This window comes from Carica papaya, chromosome 3 (assembly GCF_054855325.1).
Source record: "Carica papaya isolate Zhongbai chromosome 3, ASM5485532v1, whole genome shotgun sequence".
NCBI classification, from domain to species: domain Eukaryota; kingdom Viridiplantae; phylum Streptophyta; class Magnoliopsida; order Brassicales; family Caricaceae; genus Carica; species Carica papaya.
The window spans coordinates 2905057-2917723 of record NC_142311.1 but is presented as its reverse complement, the minus strand read 5'-3'; the positions used below and the strand labels follow the sequence as shown (position 1 = coordinate 2917723).

The window sequence follows — 12667 nt, the reverse complement described above, 5'->3', positions numbered from 1 at the left end:
TAGTTGAGGAAAATTATCCCTGTGGAAACTTTCAACCTAATTGTTGGAATACTCTTTTTCTCTTATACGATTCCATGAAACTTCTGGTAAATCAACTTATATTTATGATATTTACCTATATGCATGTCTATATATGTATATATATACACATGCATACGTATTTTGCATATATATATATATTATATGCATATATATGTTGTCTATTTCTCGTTATCATTAATTTTCTCATTGAATTTAATTAAGAAATATGATGGAGAAATAAAGTATAAAAAAATTGAAGAAGAAGTGAAGCAGATGGTAATGGCTATTGTTGACAAGCCTTTACGTGAGAAACTTATCTTCATCGATGCACTTCAACAATTGGGTACATCATACTATTTTGAACGCGAGATTGATCAAATCTTGAAGCAAATTTATGAGACTACCAAACTAGATCATCATGTTGATCATGATGACGACGACGATGATATTCATATCACTTCTCTTTAATTTCGACTACTAAGATAACGAGGCTATAGAATTTCATGCAATATGTTTCTTGTGATTTCAATTTTTTTTTATACTCTATTTTCTATGGTAACATGAAGTAAATTTGTCATGATCATTTTTATAAGATTAACATTGCTGAAGTTAAAATATAACATAAATAATAAATTAATTTCTTTTATGCTATTTTAGATTTTTGAGAAATCAGTTTAATTTTGTTATGTTCACTAAGTACAAAGTTTCATTCACATTTCTTTTGTTGTCTTATACATTTAGATTTATGTGTATGTAAGAATATTGTTTGAAATACTATATAATTATACTATTTTCTAAGAAAACCCTTTGAAAAAAATTGATTTTGTTTTTTTATTCAATTTCTTTATACAATTTCTTATTTTTCTTTTTATAAAGTTGAAAAATTATTGTATATGCACACACATATGTGTGACCATTTTTATTTAAAATTAAATTGTCTTATATAACAATTAACTAATATATGAACTGGTGGTGAATTGAACATGAGTGTTTAATAAATTTAAAGATGAAAATAGAAATTTCAAAATATCCTTAACTAGTAATGTTGTGGGATGTTGGAACTATATGAAACTTCCCATTTGCGAGTGTAACAGCCCCGAAAATTCATAATGGAATGTATATTAAAAATATCAAATGCAGAAGTAAAGTCAAAAATTCGATTAACATCCCTTACACTAAAACAAAAAACGTGCTCACAATATAAAAGATTAAACTACCTAAAGGAGAAACTTAAAAGTAAAAGCTACAAATATGACTATGGAGTCTTTAGGCGTCCCCTTCGTCGTCCTCATGCGGAACCGGCTCGGGAACAATGTCTTCCTGATCTGAAATGATTAAATAAGGAATGAGCTACACTAACCCAGTAAGGACATCACGATATCTCACCATCACGGAGGTAAAGGTGGGTAGAAAACACAAAAAGACCAATGGAGCATAATTTACAACAAAACCTTTTATCAATAATAAAACCTTTACCATTCACTTACCCGGTGAAATTCATAAGACAATATACGAAAACTATAACATCATTATCATCATGAAATCATGTATAAACTGTATAACGTAATACTTATCAAGCCTTTCGAAATTCAATCGTTACACAATATATTTTCCTCATTTACCAGCCCACTAGTATCCATGGGGATCCATAGGGGTCCCGCTACCCGTTAACCCTTAACACTTGAAATCATATTCCAGGGCCGTCCCCATACCCCGTCCGGTATGGGTGCCAAAACCATAAACCTCATTACCCCGTCTGGTATGAGGGTGAAACGGGCCGTCCCCATACCCCGTCCGGTATGGGCGCCAAAATACATAAGATCTCCATACCCCGTCCGGTATGGGAGACCACAATCCCAGTAGGGTTCCCTACGGACCCGGTTCGTTCACCATCTCCCAGGATATCTAGTCAGGCTGACCACATTATACAATTACCCATTTACATAATCTTTCATTCCCCTTTTCCTCAGTCAGCATTATCAATACACATACAAACAAGCAAGACGATAATTTATGGCAAACAGACAACATACAGTATCAATATCCCAATCATTCAATCCATAGTCAGTAAAATAGTAAAATATGCACACGAAACTATAAAATGAAAACATCAAACCTCATGCTGTATTTAAAACTGTAAAACATGCCAAATAACAGTTAACCGACAAACACACTAGACTCGGGCTCCATTAGCGACCTTAAGTAATTTCACACATGCGTTAATTCAAGAAATACCGTTTTATCATTTTGAACTTTAATACTGTGATAGGAAATAGGGTGAGGGGTCCTTACTTGTTTTCGGGATCCAAATACGATTCACAGTGCGCCTGCAGGCTGTCCCTAATTTTCCCTAAATTTTTCCCGGGGAACTGAAACACACTAACAGTAACTGCACGTGTTCCAAAAAAAAATCCAAATTAGGCCCAGGGCCTCTTTCGGCCCAAATCGCAACTCCGGCACGGCGGCTCCGCCGTGCTCCGGCGACGGCGCCGCCGCTGGCGGCGGCGAGTCGCCTCGGGTTGACTGTTTTCGGCCGTTTTTTGGCCGAATTCGGCCACACTCGCATTGGTCCTTGTCAGAAAACAACCCTAGGGCCCTCGGGGGGCCAAAAAATCACGGAAAAGCGGAGCTTACCGGCGGCGGCGCTCTCGGGTACGGCGACTCTCCGGCGAGGTTCGTGTTTTGGTGATTTGGCTTCGGTCAACCTGTAGAGAAAAGAATGGTGATCACGGTGATATAAAAATTGCATCGAACGGAGGCCGGGAAGGGCCTCGTCGGAGGCAAAAACCGAGAGGGGGCGCGGCGGCGCCGCTGGGCTTTGGCCGCGTATTCTGGCCGTTTGGCCGGGATTTCGGCTTCGATTTGGCCACTAGGGAAATCAGCGTGGAAAAACGAGTCGAGGGTATGAAATTTACCTCGATCGGCGGTCGGAAATTTCCCCGGTGCGGCGGCGAGTGGCGGCGGGTGGCGGCGGTCGGCCTCTGGTTCGTCTTCTCCAGCGAGCGGCTGGCGGCTAGGGTTTGTGGTCTGGTGTGGGGGTTCTATTTATAACCCCTTGCCTTTTGATCTCAGCCATCCATTTTGATTTAATCTGGGCCGTCCGTTTTTGATTAAATCTGAGCCGTCCGTGCGTTTGAATCTGGACCGTCCGATCGCGCGATTGATCTGGGCCGTCGGATCGCACCCACGCGGATCGCCAACGTGGCTCCTTTTGGAGTGACGCGATCTTGCCACGTGGCAGGCCCCGGTTGGCCGGGACTGCTGACCGGGCCTGCTGACGTGGCTGCTGACGTGGCCCCCCCCCCCCTTTTTTTTTTTTTTTTCCTCCTCCTTTCCGGGTGCTACAACTCTCCCCCCCATAAAGAAATTTGGTCCCCAAATTTGCCTCATTACTCTTGATCAAACAGATGAGGATATTGGGCCCTAAATTCTGATTCCAGCTCCCAAGTCGCCTCCCTAGGCGTGTGGTTCTGCCACAAGACTTTTACAAATGATATTTCCCGGTTACGGAGTATTCTGCTTTCTCGGTCCGTGATACTGACCGGTACTTCTTCATAAGACAAGTCCTCTCGGAGTGAAAGCGGTTCATGAGCCACGACATGAGAAGGGTCCGGATTGTACTTGCGCAGCATAGATACATGAAACACATTGTGAACCCGGGAGAGCTCAGGGGGCAGTGCAAGTCTGTAGGCAGTGGTACCAATCTTGTCTAAGATTTCAAAGGGTCCAATGTATCTGGGGTTTAATTTTCCCCTTCTGCCGAACCTACTAATTCCCTTGAAAGGGGTGACTTTAAGAAACACACGGTCACCTTTCTCAAAGGCCAGGTCTCTCCTCCGGGTATCGGCATAGCTCTTTTGCCTACTCTGAGCTGTCTGGATGTTCTTTTTGATCTTAACTATCTTGGACGTGGTTTCTTCCACTAAATCCGGGCCAAACAATCTTCTATCGCCCACTTCCTCCCAACAAATCGGTGACCTGCACGGACGCCCGTATAGCGCCTCGTATGGGGCCATGCCGATGCTTGCTTGGTAACCGTTGTTGTAGGCAAACTCTATCAGGGGTAGATGGTCGTCCCAATGGCCTCCGGAGTCAAGGACACAAGCTCGGAGCATATCCTCCAGCGTACGGATTGTCCTCTCTGATTGTCCATCGGTTTGGGGGTGGAAGGCAGTACTGAGGGACAGCTTTGTTCCCATAGCTTGCTGGAAACTATTCCAAAACCGAGAAGTGAATCTGGGATCCCTGTCGGATACCACTGTTACTGGGACCCCATGCAGTCTGACTATTTCCCGGACATACATTCTTGCCAACTTGTCCAACGAATCAGTCATTTTGATGGCCAGGAAGTGGGAAGACTTAGTGAGTCGGTCAACAATTACCCATATGGCATCGTGTCCCGATCGTGCCTTGGGTAGTCCCGATACGAAGTCCATGGTGATGTGTTCCCACTTCCATTCTGGAATCGGTAAAGGCTGAAGCAACCCCCCTGGGCGTTGATGTTCTGCTTTGACCTGCTGACATACCAAGCACTTAGATACAAAGTCGGCTATATCTCTCTTCATCCCATTCCACCAGAATCGGGGTCGCATAGTTTGGTACATTTTTGTACTTCCTGGATGCATGGCGAACCTTGAACTATGGGACTCTGTCATGATGTCTCTTTTTAATTCATTGTCGTCTGGGACACACATTCTGTCCTTGAAACGAATCAATCCGTCGGCAGAGATCTGAAATTCTGAGTTCACTCCCTGTCTTGCATCCTTCTTGCGGTTTACTAGGGCGGGGTCGATTGACTGGGCTTCCTTTATTCTTTGGATTAACTCGGGTTGGACTGCTAGGTGGCTCAAACATGTGGCCCTCTTCAGATCTTGCAGTCGAACCTGCTGCGTAGCCCCAATGGACCTGCATTCCGAAACCATCAGATGGGCTAGGGTGCCTGCACTCTTCCTACTGAGGGCATCGGCTACTACGTTGCCCTTACCTGGATGGTATAGGATGTCACAATCATAGTCCTTGAGGAGTTCCATCCACCTTCTCTGACGCATGTTGAGATCCTTCTGAGTGAAGATGTGCTTCAAACTCTTATGATCGGTGTAGATCTGAAAGGTCTCTCCATACAAATAATGGCGCCAGATTTTCAAGGCGTGTATGATTGCGGCAAGCTCCAAGTCATGGGTAGGATAGTTCTTCTCATGATTCTTTAGCTGTCTAGACCCATATGCTATAACCTTTCCATGCTGCATCAGGACACAACCCAGGCCCAGATAGGAGGCATCACTATAGACTGTATACCCTCCTGATCCACTCGGTAGAGCCAGCACGGGTGCAGTAGTCAGTCGCTTCTTTAATTCGGAAAAACTCCTTTCGCAGTTCTCATTCCAATCAAACTTTGCATTCTTCTTTGTGAGTCGGGTTAGAGGGGCCGCTAGACTAGAAAACCCTTCGACAAACCGGCGGTAATAACCCGCCATCCCTAGGAAACTGCGAATTTCCTTAACTGTTGTCAGCCTTTCCCAACCAAGTACCGCTTCAACCTTTTCGGGGTTCACCGACACCCCTTCCTTCGATATAACATGTCCTAGGAAGGCGGTTTGCTCGAGCCAAAATCCACACTTGCTCAACTTTGCATACAACTTCTTTTCCCTGAGTACCTGGAGGACTTGGGCAAGATGATGAGCATGTTCTTCTCTACTTTTTGAGTAGACTAAGATATCATCGATGAACACGATGACAAATTTATCCAAAAACTCTCTGAAGATTCTGTTCATTAGATCCATAAAGATGGTCGGGGCGTTGGTTAGCCCAAACGGCATAACCAGGAACTCATAGTGTCCGTACCTGGTTCGGAATGCCGTCTTGGGGTTGTCTTCAGCTCTCACTTTCACCTGATGGTAACCTGATCGTAGATCTATTTTAGAAAAGACCTGTGCACCCTGCAACTGATCGAAAAGGTCATCAATCCGGGGGAGAGGGTACTTGTTTTTAATTGTTACCTTGTTTATCCTTCTATAATCAATACACAGTCTCAACGTTCCATCTCCTTTCTTTGCAAAAGTAACCCCGGCACCCCATGGGGAAATGCTGTGTCTAATGAAGCCACTGTTTTGTAGCTCAGTGATTTGTTTCCTTAGCTCTTCCATCTCGATGCGGCTCATTCGGTAAGGAGCTACCGAGATGGGTTGGGTTCCTGGCTGTAAGTCTATGGTGAACTCGACCTCTCTGTCCCCTGGTAGACCGGGCAGTTCATCCGGAAATACGTCTGGAAAGTCTCGGACTACTGGAATCTCTTGGATACAAACTTCCTTCTTGGGTTTACCTAGTTAGGGAAAATACAATATCAACGCACTGGGAATTAAGAAGAAAAGAATTTGTCATTAGGGAGAATCAGTACCGAATAATTTTATTAACTTGTAAATGGCTCCTCGTTGGGAGGATTAAATACAATCTTTTTATTAAAGCAGTCTATGGTGGCGTGATACGCCGCCAGCCAATCCATTCCTAGGATTACATCAAAATCCCCTGTGTCTAACCCTATCAGGTCTACCCTCAATTTCCTATCTGCTATCTCCACGGCACATGCCCTGTAGACAACCTCTCCTAGTAATGTCTCCCCCCCAGCGGTAGATACAAACAATAATGAATCAAGTCTATCAGGTGGTACACAAATTTTGGAAGCAAGAATATGTGAAATAAAAGAATGTGATGCACCAGTATCAAACAAAATATGAGCAATGTGGCCAGAGATAGTATACATACCATGTACCACGTCCGGGTCTGCATCGGCATCCTTCTGGGTAAGGTTGTAAACTCTGCCCTGGATTGGAGGCCTCCCTTGATTCTGGTTCCTAGGACACTCCCTCGCATAGTGCTGGGCACTGCCGCATATGCGACAGGTGTTGTTGAGGCGGTAGCAGGGTCGGTCCCCATGATCCCCGCCGCAGTACTGGCAGATCTTCCCACGAGCTGCCCCCATAGCCTGAGGAGGGCCCTGAGCGGCAGGCCTGGGTCTCTTGCTGGGTTGGACAGGCATGGTAGGCGCTGGCCTGCGGAGCGGGGCTGAAGGTCGGGAACTTCCCGCTAGCTGAGGGCGGGTGTCGAAGCTCCTTTCTATGATCTGCGCATTTGCCAGGACTGCCGAATATGTCTCGAGCTCCATCACCAACAAGTGCTGTCTGATCGCCGGGCGGAGACCCCACTGGAATTTCCTGGCCTTTCGGCCCTCATCCAACAATGTCTCCGGGGCATGTCGGCCCAGCTCCAGGAACTTGCGGGCATATTCCGACACTGTCATATTACCCTGGACCAACTGAGCAAATTCCATTTCCTTTAAATGTTGGATGTGTTTAGGGAGATACTCCGCATGGAAAGCCGCTAGGAACTGCTCCCAAGTAACTGGTACAGGCAGGGTGGCCCGCTTGAGCTCCCACCAGCGTACTGCTTCCCCTACCAGCATGTAGGAGGCAATGGCAGCCCTCTGCTCAGGAATTACTCCCAAGGTCTCAAAGGCTCTCTCAGTCTCCGCTAGCCAGTATTGGGCCTCTTCGAAAGAGGATCCCCCTAAAAAAGTAGAAGGGTTCAGTCTCCTGTACCTCTCTATGAAGCCGGGGTCGATCAAGGAGGGAGCGGGGTCCCGAGGTAGAGGGACTGGGGCCGGCTGAGGGTGAACTGGGGGACCCTGTGGTGGCGCCTGCTGATGGGGTGGGGGCACTGGAATGTGCTGTGGCGGTACCTGTTGGTACTGTGGCTGTGGTACCGGGTCGTACCGCGGCTGTGGTGCCGGGTGGTACTGTGGAGGAACAGGCTCCTGCCGGGGTGGCTCGGGATCAGCCTGCTGTAACGGGGGCTCAACCTGCGCTAGCGGAGGAGGTCCGGGTAACTCCCTTCTCTCCTCTTGCCTTCGCTGAGCAGCTACGAGAGCTTCCACTATCTCATATAATCTGTCCAAATCCTCCCGAAGCGAATTATCTTGGGCCGCTCGGTTTAGTGGGGGCCTTCCTCTCCTCATTTCTGTGTACCTGCATTTACAAGGAATGGTTGAGTAACGACCAATCGGTGAGTATTTCTTTAAAGGACTATAGTGTAAGGGATGGGTCCGAGGAAATGCGGCTCTGATACCAACTGTAACGGCCCCGGAAAATATTAAAAAAGAAATGAGTATTTAAATATATCGAATGCGGAAGCGAGATCAAAATTTCAGTTAACATCCCTTACACGAAAAAACCAAAAAAACGTACTTAAAATATAAAAGGTTAAACTAACTAAGAAAGAAAACTCGAAAATAAACTATGCGTATGACTACAGAGTCTCTAGGCATCCCCTTCGTCGTCCTCCTGCGGAACGGGCTCGGGAACCATGTCTTCCTGATCTGAAATGGTTAATTAAGGAGTGAGCTACACTAGCCCAGTAAGAACATCACGATATCTCACCGTCACGGAGATAAAGGTGGGTAGAAAACCACAAAAAGACCAATGGAGCATAATTTACAATAAACTTGTTTATTAACATAAAAACCTTTACCATCCACTTACCTCGGTGGAATTTATGAAAACAATATAAGAAAAGTAATAACATTATCACAATCATGGAATAATATAAGCTGTAAAACATAGCACTTATCACGCCTTTTGTAATTCAATCATTATACAACATATCCTTTTCTCATTTACCAGCCTACTAGTATCCATGGGGGTCCCTAGGGGTCCCGCTACCCGTTAACCTTTAACATTCATAATCAGTTTCCAGGGCCGTCCCCATACCCCATCCGGTATGGGCGCCAAAACCATAAACCTCAATACCCCGTCCGGTATGAGGGTGAAACGGGCCGTCCCCATACCCCGTCCGGTATGGGCGCCAAAACCATAAGATCTCCATGCCCCGTCCGGCATGTGAGACCACAATCCCGGTAGGGTTCCCTACGGACCCGGTCCGTCCACCATCTCCCAGGATATCTAGTCAGGCTGACCCCATCATACAATTATCAGTCTATACAATGTTTCATTTCCCTTTTTCCTCAATAAGCATCATCAATTCACATTTAAACAAGCAAATCGTAATTCATGCCGAACAGACAACATACAATATCAGTTCTTCAGTCATTCAACCCATAATTAATAAAACAGTAATATATGCATTCGAAACTATAAAATGAACACATCAAACCCCATAATGCATTTAAAGCTGTAAAACAGTGTAAAACATGCCAAACAACAGTAAATCATTAATCACACTAGACTCGGGCTCCATTAGCAACCTTAAGCAATTTCACGCATGCGTTAATTCAAGAAATACCGTTTTATCATTTTGAACTTTAATACCGTGATAGGAAATAGGGTGAGGGGTCCTTACTTGTTTTCGGGATCCGAATACGATTCACAGTGCGCCTACAGGCTGTCCCTAATTTTCCCTGAATTTTTCCCGGGGAACTGAAACACACTAACAGTACCTGCACGTGTTCCAAAAAAAATCCAAATTAGGCCCAGGGCCTCTTTCGGCCCAAATCGCAACTCCGGCACGGCGGCTCCGCCGTGCTCCGGCGATGGCGCCGCCGCTGGCGGCGGCGAGTCGCCTCGGGTTGACTGTTTTCGGCCTTTTTTGGCCGAATTCGGCCACACTCGCATTGGTCCTTGTCAGAAAACAACCCTAGGGCCCTCGGGGGGCCAAAAAATCACGGAAAAGCGGAGCTTACCAGCGGCGGCGCTCTCGGGTACGGCGACTCTCCGGTGAGGTTCGTGTTTTGGTGATTTGGCTTCGGTCAACCTGTAGAGAAAAGAATGGTGATCACGGTGATATAAAAATTGCATCGAACGGAGGCCGGGAAGGGCCTCGTCGGAGGCAAAAACCGAGAGGGGGCGCGGCGGCGCCGCTGGGCTTCGGCCGCGTATTCCGGCCGTTTGGCCGGGATTTCGGCTTCGATTTGGCCATAGGAGGAATCAGTGGGGAAAAACGAGTCGGGGGTATGAAATTTACCTCGATCGGCGGTCGGAAATTTCCCCGGTGCGGCGGCGAGTGGCGGCGGGTGGCGGCGGTCGGCCTCTGGTTCGTCTTCTCCGGCGAGCGGCTGGCGGCTAGGGTTTGTGGTCTGGTGTGGGGGTTCTATTTATAACCCCTTGCCTTTTGATCACAGCCGTTCATTTCGTTTTAATCTGGGCCGTTCGTTTTTGATTGAATCTGGGCCGTCCGTGCGTTTGAATCTGGACCGTCCGATCGCGCGATTGATCTGGGCCGTCGGATCGCACCCACGCGGATCGCCAACGTGGCTCCTTTTGGAGTGACGCGATCTTGCCACGTGGCAGGCCCCGGTTGGCCGGGACTGCTGACCGGGCCTGCTGACGTGGCTGCTGACGTGGCCCCCCCCCCCTTTTTTTTTTTTTTTTTCCTCCTCCTTTCCGGGTGCTACAGCCAAATAAATCTTTCCGATAAAATACTCATTTCTCTTGATCAAGTTTATTTACTTGAAGCTCAAGTCACGAAGCCAGTTGAGAGAAAACGCATGTATGGAAACTGTCAACCTAGTTGTTGAGATAATCTTTTTCTCTCATATGATTCTATTAAACTTCTGGTAAATTAACTTATATTTGTGATGTCTACTTATATACGTCTCTATATATGTACATATATACATTTACATGCCTGTTTTGCATATATATATTCTCATTATCGTTATTTTTCTCCTTGAATTAAATTAAGGAACATGATGGAGAACTGAAGTATACTAAATTGAAGGAAGAAGGGAAGCAGATGGTAATGGCTATGGTTGACAAGCCTTCGCATGAGAAGCTTCATTGATGCTCTTCAACAATTGTGTTTGTCTTACCATTTTGAGACATGGAAGATGTCTTCAAGACAATAAAGAAAATTTACTGCTTTATTTCAGTTAGGAGTAGATTGAAATTGACTGAATTTAATTTTTTTTCTTTAAATTTTTTGGTTTTAACTTTTAAATTTCCTCTTTTTTGGACAAATATCATATAAATTTTTTGAACTATTTTAATTCAGACTATAAAAATTCAAACCTTTATTAGGCATTCCGAGCGTATAACTTAATAATAGTAAAATAAATAATATTGAAATTTATAATTTAGCAGAAACCATTAAAATTTAGGGTTACATTTATTGCATGCTCACTTAAAATACTTAAAATGTCCAATAGTGTTACAGGAATACCCTTGAAAGTCTTAAATAAAAAAGAGTGATAAGAAAAATTAATGTGTCAACGTCTACTCGAAACTGGGAAAGCAGAGAGACAGTCTTCTAGCTAGCTTTCTTGTTGTTTAGGATTTGAGGTTTGGCCGTCTTGATCTAAAATGGTTAATAATAAACGGTGAGTTGTACTACGTCAGTAAGAATATCAACGTCTTACCACTGATATAGAAAAATTAAAGGTTTATAAAAATTGTAAAATAATAAATAGAACTTATTTTCAATAAAACTCGTTTAACCAAAAACGTTAATTTTCTTAACTCACGTGTAAATCCTTAAATATCATTTATTGAGGCAAATATCAGGATAATAACCTACAATGTGCATTCTAAGAATATATAATAATTAACCTTTCATTATTTCCCAAAACTGAATTTCTATCACATTCTTCTTTATCACTTTACCTTGCCTACTGGTACCGTTGGGAGTCCATAGGGGTCCTCATTACACATGGACACGAGCATTCATTATATAATCAAATAGCCATCCACATTTCTCGTCCAGTAATGAGTGTCAAAACACACAACTGCCTCGATACCCCATCCGGTATGAATACAATTAAAACAATTCTCAACCCCTTCCGGTATGGGACTTCTTAGTCTTGTTCGACAGAGGGTAACATTCATGAGAGGATTTACCCTATGCACCAAGTCTGTACACTCTTTTCCAAGGTACCCCGTAAGGCATTTTTATTTGACACTATTAATTCATGAATATGCTCACTTTTATTTACTATTTAGGCCTAAAAAATACGTATATTTGTATGCTAACCACATGAGTAATGAATTCACATTTTAGGGTAAGTACATGAAATAAACATGCATTATATCGATAGAAACCTATTAAACGCACAATTGAATAATAGGACACAATACATAAAGAGGCCTTATCATGTTCGCCATAGAATTCAAAACAAACATATTAAGGTACATAGTACAGTGAGCAAAATAGCATAATAAACAACTGTAAGAATCTTTACTGTAATTAAAAACTCAAACAGAAGTAAACTGATTGGTTACTTGCTCCATTAGTAACCTATACTTTAATCAATTAGGAGATCATAGATTAACTAAGTTTTTCATTTATTTATCAGTTTAGCTTCAATTTTATCGAACATGAAAAATGGGTGAGGGATTTTTACCCTAGGTTGGTGTCTTGAATACCGTTTTTTCACTATGTTTTTTGATAGTTTTCGGTTCTTAGATTTCTTGAATTTTTCTGCTAAAACTGAAACGTATGTCAAAATAGCATGAAAATAAGTGAAAAAATGGCCAAAGGGACAAAAACTCTCACTGAGGTTTGATTTTAGGGTTCCGACGTGCCGACACCGCCAATTCCTCCATATCTAGCGGCTCCTCCTCTCAATCAGGCCATTTTTGGTTGGTACTTAATAAAAACCTATTTAAATCATGATTAGGAGGTGTCTATCAGTAGAAAAAAAAGG

The 12667-nt window shown here is 44.1% G+C and overlaps 1 long non-coding RNA gene across 1 annotated transcript; it reads left to right on the top strand.

Moving 5' to 3' along the window:
• Positions 1-10424: 10424 nt before the first annotated feature.
• Positions 10425-11014, top strand: LOC148266607 (uncharacterized). The gene is made up of 2 exons (XR_015817473.1): positions 10425-10582; positions 10711-11014. It is a non-coding gene; the product is annotated as an uncharacterized LOC148266607 (long non-coding RNA).
• The last annotated feature ends 1653 nt before the right edge of the window (positions 11015-12667 follow it).